General features: G+C 46.0%; 1 long non-coding RNA gene, 1 other non-coding gene and 1 pseudogene across 11 annotated transcripts in view; 1 reads left to right on the forward strand and 2 right to left on the reverse strand.

Annotated features, from left to right (window-relative positions):
- LOC134342219 (uncharacterized) overlaps nt 1-24,492 on the forward strand; it is a 58,615-nt gene that overhangs the window by 18,690 nt on the left and 15,433 nt on the right. For 5 of the 10 annotated variants that reach the window (XR_010016973.1, XR_010016978.1, XR_010016975.1 and 2 more), the window contains one exon: nt 22,257-22,959. This is a non-coding gene — a long non-coding RNA (uncharacterized LOC134342219). Of the gene's footprint in view, nt 1-17,179; nt 17,530-21,436; nt 21,550-22,256; nt 22,960-24,492 lie in introns of those variants that run through there. The other 5 variants (XR_010016977.1, XR_010016972.1, XR_010016976.1 and 2 more) reach the window with 3 other exon arrangements.
- Nucleotides 20,603-20,785, reverse strand: LOC134342225 (U2 spliceosomal RNA). Its single transcript, XR_010016986.1, has one exon. It is a non-coding gene; the product is annotated as a U2 spliceosomal RNA (small nuclear RNA).
- On the reverse strand, nt 21,070-21,148 carry LOC134342226 (U2 spliceosomal RNA; annotated as a pseudogene).

Below are 24,492 nucleotides of genomic sequence, written 5' to 3' on the forward strand. Positions count from 1 at the left end.
TGTCAGGGCCCCTGCAGTATTGTGGCCAGCTCCTCAAGTGTTGTAGCCAAATTGATTATCTCTCGTGAATTCCTGGCTACTCCATAGGAGAGAAAAGTGATCATCCAAAATCGCTCAGTCTCAGTTATTCCTCTCCGCTGCTGGGCACCTGCAAGTATGGCCAGGATGCATGTTTCCCAGTATAGGAAGTTCCGTTTGGTGGGGGCCTGAGATACCATCCCTCAAAACACTGACAGCCACAGTCATCTCTGACTGGACACAGTTCCTCACCTCACTTCCCCGGGTGTTATTTGAGAAAGCCCAGGCTGAGAGTTCCTCACTCTGGTTCAGTGGGATTACTGTTGCGTAACCGGCAACAATGAATATTTACCGAGACAGGTTTTATAAAAACAACCAAACATTTATTAAACACATATAAACGATAAGGAAGAAAAAACAAAGGAAAACTTTAACTGGAGGTTAGCAGGTACGCAGTTGTTCACCAGCTCGCCACTCGGCTCTGGTTCTGAAAGTGTTAAATGCTGAAAACAGTTCTTAAAGCGATAACTTCGAAAGTCCAACAGTTTTACACATTCAATTGGGAGAGACTTCTCTGGAGAACGATTTCTTCACCGACGCACCTTTACTGCTGGTTCCATCCACAGGATTCCCGATGCCAAAAATAAACAGTTTAAATCGACTGACCTTAAATTCCTTTTAGAGAGAGAGAGAGCCTTTGTACATGAACTCATTGTGCTTTTACAAGAGTTATCTCGATGCAGCTTCTCTTCAACGAAGACTCAATTAGGTCGATCCTTTATTAAACTGCCAACCGATGCCGACTTCTCTCGCTCCTTCACTTCGATGAATTCTTCACTCTCCCTTCAAAACTGTCCAAATTGAGTAAATTGGCACTTCCCGCCACAAATTCCCAGCTCAAATACAATATCTTGTAAGAGAATGCACCGTCCGTTTTAAAAATGAAACTACGTCACAAAAACAACCATGCAATGGAAGTGGAGGCACAACACGTCCTACCTGGAAATCTACAAACTCAAAAACCCACTGCATCACCTGAGTCGACCCTTATATAGTCACGGGGCACGTGTCATCACATGACCTCACATCGGCGGGAAAATCACATCAGGTGACTATTACAGCATTCTCACAAAAACCACAGATCTCCTTGAGCATGTAACACCTCCCTCCAAAAAAAAAAATTTTGGTCTCTTGAAGAACAAAAATTTAACAATTTATACAAAAAAAATACTAAGGTATAAAATTTACAAAATGCACGATATACGATATATATAATCTTATCTTTCAGCCCTTTACAAACTAATGTACAGTAGGGGTGTTACAAATGATAAAATATCACTCCAAAAAAAACAAATTTTCATTGTACATTTAACATCTAGACAAACAGTCAGCAATCACATTGTCTTTACCCTTGATATGAGTGATCAAAATATTGTACTCCTGTAACATTAAACTGGATTATTAAATTGGAGTTTAATTTCCTTAACAGTCACAGTGGCAAATTCTGTTTCATAATACGGCTCACCAGATGCAGGAATTGGTTGCAGTGGGGCCACTGGAGTAACCTGATTAGGTTTACCAACAATTTGACATGTTTGACACGTTCTGCAAAATGTTGCCACATCTTGTCTTAAACTAGGCCAATAAAAATGTTTAGAAACTTTGTTCATAGTTTTCTTTACCCCTAAATGACCACCCAAAGGAATACTATGAGCCATAGTCAAAACCTCATTTCGGTAAATTTTAGGAACAACAACCTGATGATTAACTTCCCATTCCTCACTAGCAGGAATTGTAGGCAATCTCCACTTTCTCATTAATACCCTCTTTTCAAAATAATATCCAACTGGTACTTTTCCAATTTCACTATCTGGAAGAGCTTCTTCTTTTAATTTAACTATCTCAGGATCCCTACCCTGCTCTGCTATCATCTCCTTCTGAGATAAAGACAAATCTTCCTGATCAGACTTACCACCAAAATCCTGATCAAATAAGGTAGGTAAGGAAGTTTCTGATACATCCTCAAAATTCAAATCTTGATTTGAACTGTCATGGGTAACAACCACATCCTTCACATCAGTCTTTTTAGCCATAGCTCTTGTTACAACACAGGAAGAATCTGTGTTAGAATCCCTCTGTGGTTCCTCAGACTTTGAATTTATTGTCAAATGCACTTCAGGAAAAACTTGTCCACCTGCTAAATCATTCCCTAACAAAAAAGAAACATCATTCACAGGTAAACTGGATTGTAGTCCTACTTTAACAACTCCTGTAACTAATCCTGACCTTAAATTTACTCTATGTATGTACTGGCATAAGGGCACTCCCTACTCCTCTTATATAATTTACCTCAGCAGTGTCAGACTCATCATTAAACCTTAACACACTGTGTAATATTAGTGATTGTGAAGCTCCAGTATCTCTAAGTATCCTTATCGGTTCTGCATTCGATCCTTCTTTCAAAGATACAAATCCTTCTGTTATAAAAGCCTCATATCCCTTCTTAACTTTGTCAGACTCTGACGCATCTTCATTAATATTTTCTAAACCCTGTGGTTTTGCATGTTTTACAATATGCTGCACACAAGCATCTGGGGCCACTTCTTTCTCTTTCCGTTTCAATCAGAAGCAGTTAGCCACTACATGTCCAGGTTCCTTACAATAATTACAAATAATACCAAAATGTCTTTCCTTCACGTCTCCCTTCATCCTTATTTTTCTCACCAACTTCAAATTTAAATTCTGATTTACCTTGACTCTCTGTACTAGTTTTCTTTTTAAAAAATTTACCTGGAGAAAATTTATTCTTGGGAATTAAAACATACTCATCAGCCAATGTAGCAATCTCCTGCAATGTAGCAGTGTCCCGTTCATTTAAGTATGTTCTCACTTCAACAGGAATGCTTCTTTTAAATTCCTCCTGCAAAATCAGCTCTTTTAATTTATTATACTCCCCATTCACATTTTTAGAGGAAACCCATTTCTCAAAACACACAGATTTCTCATAGGCAAATTCCACATTAAGTTTTTTCCGTCAATTTTTTTAAACTTCTAAATCTTTCTCTATACGCTTCCAGAACCATCTCGTATGCTTTTAATATATTCTCTTTAACAATATCATAATTCAGTGCTTGCTCAGCATTTAAAGCTGTATAAACTTGTTGTGCCTTGCCTTTAATTACACTTTGTAACATGACTGGCCATTGGTCTTTCGGGCTCTTTAAACTCAGAGCAACTGTTTCAAAATGCTGAAAATATGCATCCACATCAGCTTCATTCAATGGAGGAGCCAAAACAACCTCACGACTAGCAATAAATTGATTTGTAGAACCAGAAGACTGATTCCCAGACCTTATTTTCTCCATCTCTAGCTCAAATTTCCTCTGGTTTTCAGCTTCTCTTTCTTTCATTTCCATTTTAAATCTTACTCATTGGAAACTTATCTAACACCTCCTCCTCAAAACATTTCAAATTAATATAATGTTCAGCAATTTTTCTTTGTATGAAAGCCTTGGTAGAATTTCTCGTAATCCCTTTAATATCCAACTTCTTAGCAATCTCCAATACCACAGGTTTTCTCGCAGTCTCAAAAAATCCTGAGTCAGGCGTCTTCAAAAACTCGTCAATATCCATTGTTGCCGAATACAACACACACACACACACCAATCAAACCAAAAAAAAAAAAAAAAAAAATCGGGTATTCCCTTTCCAAATCAAAATGGCAATTCCCAGCACTTAAACTCAAAATCGGAACATATCCCGGATGAGCCCCCACAAAATTATGTTACGTAACCGGCAACAATGAATATTAACCGAGACAAGTTTTATAAAAACAACCGAACATTTATTAAACATGTATAAACGATAAGGAAGAAAAACAAAGGAAAACTTTAACTGGAGGTTAACAGGTACGCAGTTGTTCACCAACTCGCCACTCGGCTCTGGTTCTTAAAGTGTTAAATGCTGAAAACAGTTCTTAAAGCGATACAGTCAGATACAGTTCTTAAAGCGATAACTTCGAAAGTCCATCAGTTTTACACATTCAATTGGGAGAGACTTCTCTGGAGAACGATTTCTTCACCGACGCACCTTTTAGAGAGAGAGAGAGCCTTTGTGCATGAACTCATTGCACTATTGCAAGAGTTATCTCAATGCAGCTTCTCTTCAACGAAGACTCAATAAGGTCGATCCTTTATTAAACTGCCAAACGATGCCGACTTCTTTCGATCCTTCACTTCGATGAATTCTTCACTCTCCCTTCAAAACTGTCCGAATTGAGTAAATTGGCACTTCCAGCCACAAATTCCCAGCTCAAATACAATATCTTGTAAGAGAATGCACCGTCCGTTTTAAAAATGAGACTGCGTCACGAAAACAACCACGCAACAGAAATGGAGGCACAACACGTTCTACCTGGAAATCTACAAACTCAAAAACCCACTGCATCACCTGAGTCGACCCTTATATAGTCATGGGGCACATGTCATCACGTGACCTCACAACGGCGGGAAAATCACATCAGGTGACCTCCAAAAGACCATTACAGCATTCTCACAAAAACCACAGATCTCCTTGAGCATGTAACATTACTGACATTGGAACCATAGTTTTACCATGCTGCGGAATTTCGGCACAAACCCAGCAGGCCCCTAGTTCTACCTGTGTGACAGAAAGGTGTTAACATGGGGGCCCCCGGATGCTGGGGTGAGCCCTCTCAAAGACATAATCACAAACACCACTACCAACCAATACATTTTCCTTTAGTCCGAGAGAGTCCTTCTACTCAGTTCCTTCAGTAACACGTTTGCAGTCTGTTCGATGTATCCACCGAGATTGCCCCTTCAGTTTCACAGCTGTGGGAGTGGTCAGTAATACCTGATATGGTCCTCTCCACCGAGGTCTGAGATTCCCTCGATCCCAGTTCTTGATCAGGACAAAATTCCCAGGTTCTGTGGTGGGATAGTCACTCCTCTCTGCTGGGTAGTTCTCTTCCTTGTAAGCCTGTCATACCTGTGAATGTAATGCTTGGAGAATTTTGGTTAGTTGGCATATATAATTCCCCATTTCTTCCCCTAGTGTATGCATATCAAATTTTGTTGGTAGACTTTCTGGGAGCAATGGTACACAAGGTCTTGGTCCCCAGGGTGTCCTCATGGGCCGTCCATAAATGATTTAGGCTGGTGACAACCCTGTTTTCCCCTGTGGGGTAACCCTCATGTGGATTAGGGCCAGCTTCAACCAAGTGAGTCCAGTCTCTGCTGTTACTTTGGCCAATTTACTCTTCAGAGTGCCATTGGCTCTCTCCACTATGCCAGCAGCCTGTGGGTGGTGTACACAGTGGAACTGGTGCTTGATAACTAGTTCGTTACATACTCCTTTGTTTACTTTTCCCACAAAGTGTGGTCCATTGTCAGAACGCAGCATCTTTGGCAGGCCGTACCTTGGAATTATTTCCCGTAATAATACCTTCACAACAGTCTTAGCAATACAATGGTAGTTGGAACAGCTTCAATCCATCTACTAAACACATCTATAATAACTATGCAGTATCTATAGCAATGCACTCTAGGCAATTCAATGAAATCAACCTGTAGACGTGAAAAAGGTTCACCTGTCAAGGGAGTCGTACCCGGTGTACAGGGTACAGGTTACCAACCATTCCCTCCTTTCCCAGGTGTGTACAATTATGTATATAATTGACCAAAGTTGGTAAAAACTGTGCAGGAACACAAACCTGTCCCACTGGGGTGATACAAAAACCTAGGTCGGGGTCTCTCTGGCACCCCGTCTGGGACCACAGTTTGTGCTCCTCCTCAGAGACGTCCCCCTGAAAAGTACGTACCTCCCGCATGTCTGGCAAACCCCTTCTGCTTCAGTCACAGAAGGTTGCTTGAAGGAAACCCGAGGGAACTACAACTACCAAGGGTTCGACCGCACTTTTCCCTGTCTTATCCGCTGAAGCATTGCCTGTAGTGACCCGGTCGGACATGCGGATGTGGGCCGCACATTTAATAATAGACAAAACTCGAGGTAGCTGTAGAATGGTGAGTAAGTTGTTTACAAAGGTGGCATTACTAATGGGGTGGCCAGAGGCAGTCAGGAATCCCCATGTGCCCAGAGAACCCCGTAGTCATAAAAACATAGAAACATAAAAAATAGATGCAGGAGTAGGCCATTCGGCCCTTCAAGCCTGCACCACCATTCAGTATGATCATAGCTGATCATCCATCTCAGAAAAGGGAATGGAAGGAAAAGGAAGATGTAAAGTGGAACAGTGTATCATTAGCATGTTGGAGGAATAATGCATCTGACAAAGGGATCGTGGTTGCAGAAGGAACACCAAAGGTTGGGAGACGCTAAAAGCGGAGCGTGAATGGGTGGATCGGCACCGAAAACGAGAGCAGGAAAAACTACGTAAGCAAACCAAGGCCGGCCTAGATAGGAGAGAAGGGCAGGAATGTCACACTAAACTTCGAACTGATAGGGAAACGAGAGATCCCGAACCCATGTCTGGCAGACTGACCCTGTTTAAGGGCAGTCACCATGATGAGGAGTGGGCACCCATCTTACACCCCCACCTTACCAGGGGCCAAGTGCACCCAGTGCCCCTGAACCCCTGAACCCCAATCCTCAGGGTACTCAGATATAGTGGCCACTCGGGTAAAACAGCAGCGGCAGGGAAGGGGAGACTCTCGATACCCTGAGATCCAGAAAGGGAATACCAAGGATTATTCTGAGACAGGGAGGGAAGAATCCAATAAAACCCCAGAGTTAATGGCTCCACAAGGACAATTGCCCACCCAAATGCTGCCCAATCCACGAGCAGGAGGAGGGACAGCCCTCAGTGATTCCTGTGTATGCACCCAAGAAGCCTCAGGAAATGATAATGATCATGAATCAGGCCCCAGATAGAAAAGAAAAACCAGCACAGTTTGCTCAGTATGTCCGCAGTACTACACAAATGTATAATGCAACCCGGGAAGATTTATTCTGTCTCTGCTGCATGATTCTCTCAGCTGATGAGGGGCTGAAATGGAAGGCAGAATTGAGATACCAAACCTATCAGGAGTTACAGGCAGGAAACAATAATGAGAATGAATAGACAGACCAGATTATTCAAGCCTTGGAAAGGGCTCTCCAACAACCTGTAAACATCACTAAAATACTTGAATGCAAACCTAAGCCTGGGGAATCGGGACCAGACTATTGGGAGCGATTTGTGGCCTGCTATGGCACTTTCGCAGGAGACAAAGCCTTTAATGATGGGAATCAGTCCCCCAGTTTAATGCCTTACTGTTCCAATGCTTACCAACTAAGTTAGCCAACACGATTAAAACAAATAAAATGAATTGGCCTGACAGTGAACGAAATCGAATGCGACGAGCTTTGACATACTATTGCGAGCCGACTTTCGAATCCTGATCAGCCCCGAAGGGCACTAATATTAAAGGTAAATATGTTCACTGGGAAGGACGCGAGCGGACTATAGCTGGGGATCAGAAATTGGAACAAAAACCTACCAAAGGACAGGTGGGACAACAACCCGTTTAAAAATTGACAAGCAAGGATGCTTCCTACCGTGAGCACCACCCCTCGGGAAGAGCCCAACGTAATATTGAAATTTGCTGGAATTCCAATTCTGTTCATGATTGATACATGGGCAACCACAACCACTCTCGATCAGGAAATAGTATCAGAAAATGGATTCCAGCTATCAGACGCTACAATCACTCTGTCTGGGTTCGAAGGCACAGAACGTACGTATTCACATACCCAGCCACTGCAGGTGGAATTCCAGGGGAACCAGTGTGGGGTTTCATTTACACTCACCATCAGTCCAGGGTGTAATCTAGCAGGGAGAGACTTGCTCTGTCCGTTGGAAGTCGAGATTCTATGCACAGACAAGGGTATCACCCTGGGACTAGCCAACAACCGAAAGATTCCTCAGTTTCCAACCCCCCAGTGGTGGGCAATTAATCTGGACTCCACTGCCTTTGAACCCCTTCTGCCAGTGGTTGACCCCCATGTGACTCTGTGCTATGTCCCTACGGGGTGCTCAGCTGAGGAAAGCCAACATTATGCATCCCTCGAGGGACAGAAGTTCCCAGTCATGGTGATTGGAGAGGTTAAAGGAAGAGAGGGCACTGCATTACTGGTCGAAGTTCCGGATTTCCTTTGGCAACAGACAGGACTGGTGGTTCCCCATATCACCGTTAGGGTTTGCCCTGGGTTCAAGCCAAAGAGCCTGGGTTCCTTGCCTACACCCTGACGAAACAAGCCCCCAGTACCGAGGGAGACTGGCAAGACTTGGTTGCGGGCCAACTCCGATACTGGAAGGAGTCGGAGGTGAAGGCGTGACATCTAGTAAGACACTCTTTTAATATTGACCAAACCCAAGACGTTCTACCCCATCTCTGGGCAATTTCAGGCCATGAAGTCGGCAGCATCAACTGCCCCCCTGTCCAGATCACCGTGAAAGAAGGACAGACTCTCCCATCCCTTCCGCGATACCCCCTCAGGCCCAAGGCAACATTTTATGAGGATGAAAGCTCTTCTGTGGATCCAGCAGGAAAACGATATTCTGGCTATGTGATAGTGACGGACAGTGAAATAGTTGAGCAGGCCTCTTTTGAGGCAGCTGTCTCCGCCCAGAAGGCTGAGCTCTTTGCTCTGACTTGTGCCTGTATCCTAGCAACAGACAAAAGTGCGAATGTTTACACAGATTCCCGTTATGCATTTGGAGTTGTACATAAATAATCTTCCGGAAATAGTAGGGCACAGGGGGTCCAGTGAGATGGAGGAACCGAGGGAAATACATGTTAGTAGGGAAGTGGTGTTAGGTCAATTGAAGGGATTAAAGGCAGATAAATCCCCAGGGCCAGATGGTCTGCATCCCAGAATGCTAAAGGAAGTAACCCAAGAAATAGTGGATGAAATAGTGATAATTTTTCAAAACTCTTTAGATTCTGGACTAGTTCCTGAGGATTGGAGAGTGGCTAATGTAACCCTGCTTTTTAAAAAAGGAGGAAGAGAGAAACCGGGGAATTATAGACCGGTTAGCCTGACATCAGTGGTGGGGAAAATGCTAGAGTCAGTTATCAAAGATGTGATAACAGCACATTTGGAAAGCGGAGAAATCATCGGACAAAGTCAGCATGGATTTGTGAAAGGAAAATCATGTCTGACGAATCTCATAGAATTTTTTGAGGATGTAACTGGTAGAGTGGATAGGGGAGAACCAGTGGATGTGGTATATTTGGATTTTCAAAAGGCTTTTGACAAGGTCCCACACAGGAGATTAGTGTGCAAACTTAAAGTACACGGTATTGGGGGTAAGGTATTGATGTGGATAGAGAATTGGTTGGCAGACAGGAAGCAAAGAGTGGGAATAAACGGGACCTTTTCAGAATGGCAGGCAGTGACTAGTGGGGTACCACAAGTCTCTGTGCTGGGACCCCAGTTGTTTACAATATATATTAATGACTTAGATGAGGGAATTAAATGCAGCATCTCCAAGTTCGCGGATGACACGAAGCTGGGTGGCAGTGTTAGCTGTGAGGAGGATGCTAAGAGGATGCAGGGTGACTTGGATAGGTTGGATGAGTGGGCAAATTCATGGCAGATGCAATTTAATGTGGATAAATGTGAGGATATCCAGTTTGGTGGCAAAAACAAAAACAGATTATTATCTGAATGGTGGCCGATTAGGAAAAGGGGAGGTGCAACGAGACCTGGGTGTCATTATACACCAGTCATTGAAAGTGGGCATGCAGGTACAGCAGGCAGTGAAAAAGGCGAATGGTATGCTGGCATTTATAGCGAGATGATTCGAGTACAGGAGCAGGCAGGTACTACTGCAGTTGTACAAGGCCTTGGTGAGACCACACCTGGAGTATTGTGTGCAGTTTTGGTCCCCTAATCTGAGGAAAGACATTCTTGCCATCGAGGGAGTACAAAGAAGGTTCACCAGATTGATTCCTGGGATGGCAGGACTTTCATATGATATAAGACTGGATCGGCTAGGCTTATGCTCGTTGGAATTTAGAAGATTGAGGGGGGATCTGATTGAAACGTACAAAATCCTAAAGGGATTGGACAGGCTAGATGCAGGACGATTGTTCCCGATGTTGGGGAAGTCCAGAACGAGGGGTCACAGTTTGAGGATAAAGGGGAAGCCTTTTAGGACCGAGATTAGGAAAAACTTCTTCACACAGAGAGTGGTGAACCTGTGGAATTCTCTGTCACAGGAAACAGTTGAGGCCAGTTCACTGACTATATTTAAGAGGGAGTTAGATATGGCCCTTGTGGCTAAAGGGATCAGCGAGTATGGAGGGAAGGCTGGGGCAGGGTTCTGAGTTGGATGATCAGCCATGTCCATAATAAATGGCGGTGCAGGCTCGAAGGGCCGAATGGCCTACTCCTGCACCTATTTTCTATGTTTCTATGTATCGCTGAGAGGTAGGAGGAGACCGCTCGGACCGTCGGTTTGATGCCGGTTCCCCGGGGAGGGAGAGGGGGATTTTATTGAAAGGATGAAGACGGTGAGAGAGGGGGCGGACAGGATGTTTGTCCCGGTGGGGACAGGAGGGGCTCATCTGTGGAAATGTCTGAGCCCACGGTGGTGGTGATTCACCACATTGGGGGGCAAACACCGGCAGACTGTTGCCCTGCAAGCGGGGCCAATGGTCCGGGCAAAGTGACAATTATTTGTGTTTTGTTGAGATTGTACCGGGAATATGGTGTAAAATCCCGCTCCCCACACTAACACGGGTTATACAGACCAAAGAACAAACTGCCGGAGGAACTCAGTGGGTCGGGCAGCATCTGTGGAAGGAAATGGACCGTCAACATTTCGGGCCGAGACCCTCCCTCTGGACTGAGAGTGGACGGGAAATAGAGAAAAGAGGTGAGGGGTGGGGATGGGGCAAGAGCTGGGGAGTGAGATGTGGATCCAGGTGAGGGGGAGGTGGGAAGGTGGAAATAGTGACAGGGTGGGAGGTGAGTGGTTGGGGCAACACGGGGCTGCAGAAGATGGAAATTAATTCCATAGAGGGTTAACAAAGAGGTTAGAGAGTATTTGTTACAGAGAGTGCAATGAAGATTCACCAGACTGATCCCTGGAGTGGTGGGGTCATCATATGAAGGAAGATCAAATGTGATAACCCTTTCATTTAGAGCAGGGATCCCCAACCTTTTTAGCAGCGCAGACCGGCAGACCGGTTTATTATTGACAATATTCTTGCGGACCGGCCAACCGGAGGGGTGGGGGGGGGAGTAGGGTTGCCAACGGACAAGAGTAGCAGTCAAATACATGGTGTTTACCCTGAGAAAGACTACAATGACCATGAAGCCTTGAGCAGGCACCAGTGCGCATGCGTGCACGTGCCGATTTTTTTTCTACAAATCGTTTTTGGCAATTCTGCTCCGGGGGGGGGGCGGGAGGTGTTAATCACGACCGGAATATAGGTGATAAGCGGCTAATACACTCAATTTCGTTTCTAAAAGGGTTTATCTAATGAATTTAATATTAAACACACAGCACATATTTTCCTTGCATGAATATAGAAACATAGAAACATAGAAACATAGAAAATAGGTGCAGGAGTAGGCCATTCGGCCCTTCGAGCCTGCACCGCCATTTATTATGATCATGGCTGATCATCCAACTCAGAACCCAGCCTTCCCTCCATACCCCCTGACCCCTGTAGCCACAAGGACCATACCTTACTCCCTCTTAAATATAACAAATGAACTGGCCTCAACAGTTTGCTGTGGCAGAGAATTCCACAGATTCACCACTCTCTGTGTGAAGAAGTTTTTCCTAATCTCGGTCCTAAAAGGCTTCCCCTCTATCCTCAAACTGTGACCCCTCGTTCTGGACCTCCCCAACATCGGGAACAATCTTCCCGCATCTAGCCTGTCCAATCCCTTTAGGATCTTATACGTTTCAATCAGATCCCCCCTCAATCTTCTAAATTCCAACGAGTACAAGCCCAGTTCATCCAGTCTTTCTTCATATGAAAGACCTGCCATCCCAGGAATCAATCTGGTGAACCTTCTTTGTACTCCCTCTATGGCAAAGATGTCTTTCCTCAGATTAGGGGGCCAAAACTGCACACAATACTCCAGGTGTGGTCTCACCAAGGCCTTGTACAACTGCAGTAGTACCTCCCTGCTCCTGTACTCGAATCCTCTCGCTATAAATGCCAGCATACCGTTCGCCTTTTTCACCGCCTGCTGTACCTGCATGCCCACTTTCAATGACTGGTGTATAATGACACCCAGGTCTCGTTGCACCTCCCCTTTTCCTAATCGGCCACCATTCAGATAATAATCTGTTTTCCTATTTTTGCCACCAAAGTGGATAACTTCACATTTATCCACATTAAATTGCATCTGCCATGAGTTTGCCCACTCACCCAACCTATCCAAGTCACCCTGCATCCTCTTAGCATCCTCCTCACTGCTAACACTGCCACCCAGCTTCGTGTCATCCGCAAACTTGGAGATGCTTCATTTAATTCCCTCATCCAAGTCATTAATATAGTGATAAGTCAATTATCAGGGGAGTACAGGGGAGCTTGAAGTAAGTGTTGAACGAACTTTCAGTAGAAGTGGTAGAGGCAGGTTTGATAATTATCATTTAAAGAACAATTGGACAGGAAAGGAATGGAGGGTTATGGGCTGAGTGCAGGTCGGTGGGACAAGGTGAGAGTAGCATTCGGCACGGACTATAAGGGCAGAGATCACCTGTTTCTGTGCTGTAATTGTTATATGGTTATATAAGTCACTTATAACTCAATAGCATCATAACATTTTAAGTAACGTTTGGATATTAAGCACACAGCGCATATTAGTCAGAGTCATACTTTATTAATTCCGGGGGAAATTGGTTTTCGTTACAGTTGCTCCATAAATAATAAATAGTAATTAATAAATAGTAATAGAACCATAAATAGTTAAATAGTAATATGTAAATTATGCCAGTAAATTATGAAATAAGTCCAGGACCAGCCTATCGGCTCAGGGTGTCTGACCTTCCAAGGGAGGAGTTGTAAAGTTTGATGGCCACAGGCAGGAATGACTTCCTATGACGCTTTGTGTTGCATCTCGGTGGAATGAGTCTCTGGCGGAATGTACTCCTGTGCCCACCCAGTACATTATGTAGTGGATGGGAGACATTGACCAAGATGGCATGCAACTTGGACAGCATCCTCTTTTCAGACACCACCGTCATAGAGTCCAGTTCCATTCCCACAACATCACTGGCCTTACGAATGAGTTTGTTGATTCTGTTGGTGTCTGCTACCCTCAGCCTGCTGCCCCAGCACACAACAGCAAACATGATAGCACTGGCCACCACAGACTCATAGAACATCCTCAGCATCGTCTGGCAGATGTTAAAGGACCTCAGTCTCCTCAGGAAATAGAGACGGCTCTGACACTTCTTGTAGACAGCCTCAGTGTTCTTTGACCAGTCCAGTTTATTGTTAGTTCGTATCCCCAGGTATTTGTAATCCTCCACCATGTCCACACTGACCCCCTGGATGGAAACAGGGGTCGCTGGTACCTTAGTTCTCCTCAGGTCTACCACCAGCTCCTTAGTCTTTTTCACATCAAGCTGCAGATAATTCTGCTCACACCATGTGACAAAGTTTCCTGCCATAGCCCTGTACTCAGCCTCATCTCCCTTGCTGATGCATCCAACTATGGCAGAGTCATCCAAAAACTTCTGAAGATGACAAGACTCTGTGCAGTAGTTGAAGTCCGAGGTGTAAGTGTTGAAGAGAAAAGGAGACAAGACAGTCCCCCGTGGAGCCCCAGTGCTGCTGATCACTCTGTTGGACACACGGTGTTGTAAGCACACTTACTGTGGTCTGCCAGTCAGGTAATCAAGAATCCATGACACCAGGAAAGCATCCACCTGCATCGCTGTCAGCTTCTCCCCCAGCAGAGCAGGGCGGATGGTGTTGAACGCACTGGAGAAGTCAAAAAACATGACCCTCACAGTGCTCGCTGGCTTGTCCAGGTGGGCGCAGACATGGTTCAGCAGGAAGACGATGGCATCCTCAACTCCTAGTCGGGGCTGGTAGGCGAACTGGAGGGGATCTAAGTGTGGCCTGACCATAGGCTGGAGCAGCTCCAGAACAAGTCTCTCCAGGGTCTTCATGATGTGGGAGGTCAATACCACCGGTCTGTAGTCATTGAGACCGCTGGGGTGCGGCGTCTTCGGCACAGGGACGAGGCAAGACGTCCTCCACAGTACAGGAACCCTCCAGAGCCTCAGGCTCATGTTGAATACATGACGAAGTGCTCCACATAGCTGAGGGGCACAGGCTTTGAGCACCCTGGTACTGACACCATCAGGTTCTGCAGCCTTGCTTGGGTTGAGACGTTTCAGCTGTCTTCTCACCTGTTCAGCTGTGAAGCCCACCGTGGTGGTTTTGTGTGGGGAAGGGGTATAGTCATGAGAACAGGGTGGGGGACTGTGAGGAGGGGTAGGAGGGGAGAGTGGAATATGTGTTGGTTGGGGGCCGACAACAGATGGCTCATGTTGGGGATGGGCAGGGGTCACAATGTCAAATCTGTTAAAGAAGAGGTTAAGTTCGTTGGCCCTGTCCACACTGCCTTCAGCTCCTCTGTTGCTGGTTTGCCGGAACCCAGTGATGGTCCTCATCCCCCTCCAGACCTCTCTCATGTTGTTCCTCTTGTGAACATATAAAATCATTGCAACACACCAATATTACTGAATCAGTGAGAGTCCTGGGCTTGTTTCCCTGCAACAAGACGGTGCCATCGAGGGGTGATGGGAGACAGTGATACTCGAAGGGAGTTCCTTATGTCCAGTCTATTCCGCAATTTAGTTTTCATTGCATTCATTGCAGAGATATGTTGCAAATGGAATCAATGTTTTCAGTGCTTTCTTGGCTATCAGGATATTCAGCCTTGACTTTGATCCAGAATGCTGGCAGAGGTGTTATGTCAAACATACTTTTCAGCTCGCCGTCATTTGCAAGCTCGAAGAGTTGATCTCCTTCCCACGCTGACATGGTTGACGTGAGGGTAATATCCTCACGTGCATTCAAGTTCAACAGTGGGCGTGACAGGGAATGCAGCTGACTCATATTGCCAAATCATGTTGTTTCCTCGCGGCCCGGTAGCGCATGCTTTGCGGCCCAGTACTGGTCCGCGGCCCGGTGGTTGGGGACCGCTGATTAGAGAATGGAGGACTGAGAGGTGAACACATTGAAATGCACAGCATCATTACAGACATCCCACCTCTCCTGGAAGTTCCGGGAGTCTCCCGCATATTGATCGTGGCTCCTTGACGCCCAGAAATTATATACAATATCCCGGAAATTGATTTTATTGAGAGGGAGAGCGAGCATCCTGATTGGTCTCTCTTCATGCTAAGAATGGTGGAAACAATATGATTTGGCGGTATGAGTCCGCTGCACCTTTCCTCATTTCCTGTCACGCCCACTGTTGAACTCGAACGCACGCGAGGTCATTACCCGTGCGTCATCCATGTCAGCGCGGGAAGATCAACTCCTCGAGCTTGCAAATGACGGCGGGCTGAAAAGTATGTTTGATGTAACATCTTTGCTGGCATTCTGGATCAAAGTCAGGGCTGAATATCCTGAGATAGTCACGAAAGCACTGAAAACATTGCTTCCATTTCCAACATATCTCTGTGAAGCAGGGTTTTCTGTAATGAAAACTAAATTGTGGAATACACTGGACATAAGGAACCCCCTTCGAGTATCACGCTCTCCCATCACCCCTCCATGGGACCGTCTTGTTGCAGGGAAACAAGCCCAGGGCTCCCACTGATTCAGTGATATTGGTGTGTTGCAATGATTTTATATGTTCACACGAGGAAAATAAGCGCTGTTTAATATCCAAACGTTACTTAAAATGTTATGATGCTATTGACTTATAATTGATTTATCACTCTATTAATGCGAGGAAAATATGCTCTGTGTATTTAATATTAAATTCGTTAGATAACCCCTTTTAGTAACGAAATTGAGTGTATTAGCCACTTATAAGTGACTTATGGTTGACTTATCACCTATATTCCGGTCGTGATTAACACCCCATCTCCTCCCCAGTCGGCCGGTTCACAAGAATATTGTCAATATTAAACCAGTCCGTGGTACAGAAAAGGTTGGGGACTCCTGCTAAGTCGACCTATCAGTTTTCTCCGTGGGTGGGCTTTACAGTCGACCTCAAAAATAATGACAATGTTGCTCACTGCACTGTTTGCAACAGTGACTTTTCTATTGCCCATGGTGGGCCAAAATGTGAAAGACATGTTGAGGTGAGTTTAACAGGTGTCACTTGTTCATTAGCATAGCCAACGTTATTTAAACTACACAAACACGAGGAAATCTGCAGATGCTGGAATTTCAAGCAACACACACAGGCTGGCTCCTGAGGAGCTACACTATTGATGTCCTACGTGATGAGGCCGAACTCCTTGTAGACTTGCTTAAAGTTGTAATAGAATAAACATAATATAATATAAGTACATATTTTAATGTCACATTTTCTGCATATACCCAACTTGGTTTACAGATTAGACAAGATGATTAAACAAAGTATTACATACACCCTTGGAGATCGACAGGGGGCGGGGGGGGGGGACGGAGTAGATATTGGGTTGCAGGGGGCGGGGATGCTACCTCCCTGAAATGAGTTTTGCAGGGTGGGATGTCTGCCGTTATCGGTTGAACCAGGGATCGCAGTCTCTGAGAAAGGGGGTGGACTGTCCGGGACTGAGATGAGGGGAAATGTCTCCACTCTGAGGGTGGTGAATGTCTGTAAATCCCCACCACAGAGGGTGGTGAAGACTCAGTGATCATCCTCACATAAAACAGAGGCTGGCAGATGTGTGGAGACCAAAGGGATCGAGGAAATGAGGATCGGGCAGAAACATGTGGCTGAGAGGGGAGAGCAGCCGCCATCTTGTTGATAGTTAGAGGGGCTGAATGAGCTGTTTCTCACTTGGTGTTTCAGTGTTCCAGTCCAGTGAGGCCGGAGGAATGTAAATAGAAATGAGTGTTTATAAACACAGACTGATTTGAACGAAACCTGCACATTTCCTGTTTGGGTCTGAATTGAGTGATTAGATCAGACGAGACGCAACTTTATTGTCATTGTGCCGACTCCAGATACAAAGCCAATGAAACGCAGTTGGCGTCTGTCCTGGGGTCAGGACTGTCACGTGACGGCTCTGCCCATTTACCTGGTCGGAAGACACGTCACCTGCCAATCAAGATCTGACCCCACCCCGCCCATCAATGCTCACCTCACCATTGGCCCCTTTAATTAGCCTTGTACTTGGCCTCGGGCAATTGGCCTTTGTAATCAGCTTAACCCTGCTGGCACCGAGCCATTGGCTTCCCTGTGAATCACCTGGGCTGGACCTTCCAGTCCTATAAAGGAGCCCACGGGTGCGTGACCCTCTCTCTTTTTTGCTACCTCCGAGGGACCACCCTGCTGTCTGTGAGTTGTGCTTTGAATAGGGTTGGGAGTGTGGATATTGTCCATAAGCAGAAGAGGTGTGCCTGCATAGAGTGAAGGGGGGTTGTATATGTCTGTGTGTACTTTGTCCCCACGCGATTTAATGTGATTTATTGCTGATCCGACTACTGTAAATGGTGCGCGTGTTGCTTCTGTTGCCATTTTCCCCTGTTTGCCTCCTGTAAATAAAATCCTTCACTACCCAGACTGTGAGCCCAGAGCCCTTGACTTTGAGACCTGCAGAATCTGTTTCCTGACTTACAATAATTGGCGCTAGTGGGGAAAGTGTTCTGGAACAGGGGCAGAAAAGCCAGTACTGGCACCGAGCATAGGATTCCCGGGTGGACCGACGAGAGAGGGATTTGAGCGTTGGCGGACCACGGTAAACCGGTGGTCTGGTCCGAGCAGTTGGACCCACGTGGCGAGCACCTGGCCGCGGGGCTGCTCCGGCTGTGGGATGAGCGGCCCCCAACATGAACCTCTCTCTTCAAGACGCGAGCGCCCCGGGGAGCCTCTCTGACCAACAAAGCATCAACAACGCCCCACGGGCGCCGGAGCCGGAGATTAGGGAAGGCTCTACCCTGTGGGATCGGTTGGTGACCGCCGTGAGGGTCCGGTACCCCACCCTCCTGGAGTGGGATCTACACCGGCGCCCGCAATGGGGTACGGTCAGTGAGGGCCCCCGGACTGTTAGAGAGTGGGCGCTGGTCAGCGGCATCTACCAGGGAGCCTGCGACCGTAATTTTTTAGCAAACACCCGGGTGACCGGTGCCCTAACAGGATACCCGGTCACCACCGCGCACCCCGATCCTGCCTCTCATGGCACCAGCTAACGGGAGGACCGTGCGGGATGCCATCACCGTCCTGGAAGGGCTTGAATAGATGCAGCGGGGGGCACCCACCCTGATCCGTAGGGCAGAGGCAAGGGCTGGAGACGCAACCCCTGCCCGTTTTACGCGCAGGCAGCTGTACATGGACATGGATCCCCAACCCTGACCTCTACACCCTGTGGAAGGAGCTTTGTAGCGGTGGGGTGGTGGGCAACTGGTCGATTGCACCCATTCGTTATCATCGCTGTGTGTGTTATGTTGTGTCTGCCCAATTATTAAGAGCACGTCTGCCTATCTTTAGTCACAAAAAGCGTTAACCTTAGAAATAGTTAGTGTAAGACTTCCATTAAGATGTATTCCTTTCCTTTTCACTGTTAACGCTTGGCGAGTGGCGTGGCTACCGAGGGTGGACTGTACTGGAGGGGTCGTGACTGTCACGTGACAACATTGCCCACTCCTGGTCGGAAGACACGCCCCCTGCCAATCAAGGATTGACCCCTCCTCGCCCATCACTGCTCACCGAACCACTGGCCTCTTTAATTAGCCTTGGATATGGCCTCGGGTAATTGGCCTTTGTAATCAGCTTTACGGTACGTCCACACTACGCCGGATAATTTTGAAAACGAAGCTTTTTCTCTTCGTTTTTTCCCCCGTCCACACTGAGCCGGCGTTTTCAGCCCCCGAAAACGGAGATTTTCGAAAACACTCTCCAGAGTGAATAAATCTGATAAACGCTTAATATCCGGCGTAGTGTGTACGGGGTAAACGGAGAGATTTAAAAACGTTGTCGTGACAACACCACAACAACAATGTTTTTTTCTGCTTCTGCTTGGTACTGCGCAAGCTGTTATAACGCGCAGCCGGTGTGAACGGCGTGGGAGCTAAATTGTAAAGTGAGCGTTTTTGACTATTTAAAAACGCTGTCATGACGAGCCGGAACAGATGTTCGTTGTTTTCTTGAACGCCACCACCTAACAATTTCAGAACAGACGGACGAGACTGAAGCCATACGGGTTAGAAATGTACTCACCAAATACTTTGACCCATAGCTTACTGAATAAATAAGTATTCTCACTTCGCCCTGTTTTCTGTCCTTGCTTGTATGAAGGTAGTTTACCTATTTATGCAAGTACTTCTCTGACAATAAATGTGTAACATTGTATGGAAATAACGCTGATGCAGACGTTTTATACATTTAACAAGGTGCTTTATTAATGCAGCAGCGTTAGTCAGTTTTTCGTCAGTTAGTCAGTTTTTGGAACAGCGCTGTTCGTCGTCAGCTGGGCCATACTGTCCGTGAACTCCCCATTGGTTGTCTTCATACGCTCCAGTATTTGTTTTTTTTATATAAGTTTTAAGTCCTGCGCGAGAGCCAAGAGCAATTCCTTTCAAGTTTCTCTAGTCTGTAACTGGACAAACGCGCACTAAGTTCACCGTTTCCTCTTCGCTTGTTTTCTGTGTGTCCTGCGCATGCCCAGTAGGACGAGATTCACCCAAATATCCGTCTCATGTGGACGGAGATATTTTGAAAAACGCTTAGTGTGGACGCCTGTTGTTTTTACTCGAAACCGGCGTTTTCAAAATTATCCGGCGTAGTGTAGGCGTAGCCTCAGTCTGCCGGCACCGAGCCGTTAGCGTTCCTGGGAATTACCTGGGCCGGGCACTTCAGCTTTCCTGCATTAAAAGGGCGCTCCGTGTGCTGAACGCTCTCTTTGCCATTTCTGAGGGACCACTCTGCTTCATTTTAGGCTGAGAACCGTGGAACATGGCTGGAGAAAATTGTTGGTAAGGTGTGCATTGAATAGGGTGTTAGTGATTGTCCCTGATAGCATTGAGCCGTGCCTGTACAGTGAAGGGGCTCGAGCACCGTATTGACTTTTCCCTTGGATGTGTGTGTACTTTATTCCCACGTTCGTTATTAATTGTCTGCGTGTGACTTACTGCCGATCCGACTTTATCCACGACTGCTGTAAATTGTGTGCGTGTTGTTTCTGTTGCCTTTGAGACCTGAAGAATCCGTTTCCTCGCTTGTTTCTTCCATGTGGTGGTCAAGAGGCTCTTAAATATTCTGTAAATAAACTGCTTTACCCACGCAAGCCTATGTGTGTCCTCATTAAGAACAAACGTAGCCTGCAAAAAGTACGAGGCAGAAATAGGAAATACGCCGGACAGCCTGCATGCGGGTAACATAATTCTGCTGTTTGTTTGTTGTTAGTCTCCCCGAGGGGAGGTGCACCGTTCCCGGAGGCACTGCAATACCGGGTCGATGCGCGGAGTGGACGGAGCAAGCCCCTATTCCATCTCCCTGTTCCAAAAATCAATTTAATATATGGTCCCCAGATAGGGGACGTATCAGATATTAAACTGATAAGAACAGATTTTTTTTTATATTTCAAAATATACTTTATTCAAAAATAAATATATACAATAAACCATTCAATAACTTTTCATCCTTTACATACGTTTGCATTATACACAGTACATATCCGTATTTATACCACATCATTTCATTGTTGAGGGGTATACTCCCCGCCCTCCGACCCCTCCCACTCCCACGGGTGGAGAAACCTATACTGTGGTCCTTCCCCACCGGGCCCTTGCGGTGGCTGCACCAAGTTTCAGTGCGTCCCTCAGCACGTACTCCTGCAGTCGAGAATGTGCCAGTCGGCAGCATTCTCCCACGGACATCTCCATGTGCTGGTAGATCATCAAGTTACGGGCCGACCGAACATATACTACACTTGATCTTAGCCAAAAGGCCGAGAAGCGATACCCACAACTGTCCGGACCCTTTCGGATCCTGCTGGTCTTCCCTCTATTAAGTTGGACCGACTGTCGACAGGACACCGATTTATCCTACTTCTGTACAACGTTTGAAGTAGGTTTGGTGTAATTTCTCTCAATCTTTGACATACATTGTATTTTACCCCCTTGTCGCGAAATCTCTCTCGGAATACAGCTGATCATGTAAAATAGCTGATATTGCACCAACCAAATGAGAGAGGCGGCCCCGGTTTGTATGCAAACTCCTCTCGGCTGATAGTCCTGTCGAACTGTTCCGTCCGCCCACTCTAGCGTCTGATGTCATTGCAAGCGTGATGACGTTTACGGAAGTGTTGCAGCGAGAGAAGCAAAGTTTGGGCCGGGTCGTTCGGCGGGCCTGACGGGGCAGGTGATTGGGGAGGGGGGACCTCTGGAAACGGGAGGAGTGTGGCTAGGAACATCGGATGGAAGCGATGGCTGGGGACTGCGAAGAAGGGGAGGGTTGTAAATAGGGGGAGTGAGGCCGTGTGATGAGGGATGATGGGTGGGTGGAGAGGGACGGGGTAGAGTCGGACGAAAGGGAGGGGGTAGGGTTGCAACTCGCACAATATTTAAATGTGAGCTGGCATGTGGCAAATAACGGCAGAGCAGTCAATGGATTATTTCCACAGAGAAAGCGTCCGGCTGGACTTCAGCTTTTTGACCAGAGCTGGTTCCGTTAAGAAATCGGTGATAATCGGGGGAGAATGTGGGTACACTGCAGTGACCACTACTTCCCTGAAATCCCAAGGCTTTTCTGCCAAATGTCACTAGCCAAATACTGGAAGTAATTATGAATATTCCATATTTGCCTAAATTTGTGCAGCTCCATCCAGCATTTAACAGCATACCCCAACCTATGGCTTGTATCACTTACTGCATCTCCAGGGAGAAAAAAAAGATGGAAATCTGGGGAAAAGAGGCATAAAATACCGAAAAGGATTCGGTGGTAATGCAGCATTCTGTAGAGAATGAAGCAGTTAATGATTCAGATGTGATGTGATTCTTAATCAGAGATCTTTCATCAATTCTAAGGAAGAGCCATTAACCTGACACATTTGCTCTGTTTCTCTGCAGAATGCTGAATGAAGTGACAAAGTATCCCCGGCACTTATTTTCATTGAAAAGATATTGCCATTCCGTCGTTGTGGTGGCTGGGTCGAAATCCTGGAACTCCAACGCCATCCCCATCAGGAGTGCAGAGATCCTTAACCAGAAGAAGTGCAGTTGTTCCGGATGCATTCACTGTCACTTCCTTTGCGGCAATGGTGGATGTGCCGTAAAATCTGGCATTGGTAATGAAGTGTGGATTCTGAAAAGTCAATAACTGAAGACAGCATTATAGACTGCTACAGCACAGTGCAGGTCGTTCGGGCTAACCACTCCCTCCTAAATCACCCTCTACTTTTCTAAAATCTATGTGCCTATCTAAAAATCCCTTTCATGTCCCCAATGTATCTGCCTTTACCACCACCCTGGCAGTCAGTGTGTTCCACGCACCACTCTCTGTGCTTAAAAACAATCTTACACCTGATGTCCCCCTGTACTTTTCTCCGGTCACCTTAAAATGATGCCCTCTCGTATCAGCCATTTCTGCACTGGGAGGAAAGGTCTCTGGCTGTCCTTCTTGCGAGCCTTCAAGTGTAACTGAAGTTGACTTCAGCTTGTGATGATGTGTTCCCCTTTTCGGCATCATACGTGATTGTGCAGGATGATGGCAGTTCCATTTATGCAAGATTGGGATCTGCTGCAGACTTTGGGTGATAATGGTGAGCATATGGTGAGTAAGTCATGCACTTCAAAAAATAATTCTTAAAAACTAATTTGGTAGATTAGCAATAGCACTCATTTAAGGAGGTATTTCTTAACTGGCAACCAAAGTCTGGAGAAAGAAATGCCCCACGAGAAGGGTGCACCATCTGTGGAGAATTCCCAAGGAAGTTAGGGTGATATAACTTTGAAATAACATGCGTTATAATGAGGATTAATTAATTGATGGTAGGCAAGAGGACTGGGAAAGTTTAAAACTACAAGGTATGCCACAAAAATTGTAAAGAATGTGGGACATAATGCTTTATGTATTATGAACCAGCAGCAATAGATATGAAAATGAGTCAGGCTTTATAAACAAACAACAAAATTTATGAATCTCTGCTCAAAAACATAGAAAAGTAAACAAATGACGAACATAACTGGAAGTTAACAGTTATGTGGCAATATCTAACAAACAGTCAAACTTAGAAACACTTCTCATTCAAGCACAGTCTTAAAGCGGTAAATTCAAAAGTCCAAGTGATTTATATTACCATTAAGGAGAGACTTCCCCGAAACAACAATTCCTTCGAAGAAATGACAAATCTGTCAATCACAGCGGAGAGATGCCTTGTCAGATGAAATCACAAAGAAATAAAGTCTCTTAAAGTAACTGACCTTTTGGCTGGAGGGTGGTCACTGCACAAACCTTCCCGACCTTGCAGGGGTTTAACTCGAACGTGCATGCCACAATTTCCCGAAAGAAGATACAAAAAGTTCAATCACTCCCAAATCGCTGAACGACATTAACTTTACCCAACCCTTCGGGGTTGGATAACACTGGTAAAGTCTTCACTCTCCGATACTAGGCTGTGAGGGAAAATAAACATGTAACAAACAAAACCGGTGACATCCAGCACAACAGCCGACCGGCAACAACGTGGTTGAACCATTAAATAACAACAAGAACTGCGTCACAGTGACGGCTTTTCTTTTATACCATGCCATCACGTGACATTACATCACTCCACTGTCACAAGACCATTCCATCATCCCACTCACAAAACCATTCCATCATCCCACTCACAAGACCATTCCGTCATCCCACTCACAAGACCATTCCGTCATCCCACTCACAAGACCATTCCATCCTCCCACTCACAAGACCATTCCATCATCCCACTCACAAGACCATTCCATCATCCCACTCACAGGACCATTCCATCCTCCCACTCACAAGACCATTCCATCATCCCACTGTCACAAGACCATTCCATCATCCCACTGTCACAAGACCATTCCATCATCCCACTCACAAGACCATTCCATCATCCCACTCACAAGACCATTACATCATCCCACTCACAAGACCATTCCATCATCCCACTCACAAGACCATTCCATCATCCCACTCACAAGACCATTCCATCATCCCACTCACAAGACCATTCCATCATCCCACTCACAAGACCATTCCATCATCCCACTGTCACAAGACCTTTACATCATCCCACTGTCACAAGACCTTTACATCATCCCACTCACAAGACCATTCCATCAT

The sequence above is a fragment of the Mobula hypostoma genome, unplaced genomic scaffold, assembly GCF_963921235.1.
Source record: "Mobula hypostoma unplaced genomic scaffold, sMobHyp1.1 scaffold_95, whole genome shotgun sequence".
Taxonomy (NCBI): domain Eukaryota; kingdom Metazoa; phylum Chordata; class Chondrichthyes; order Myliobatiformes; family Myliobatidae; genus Mobula; species Mobula hypostoma.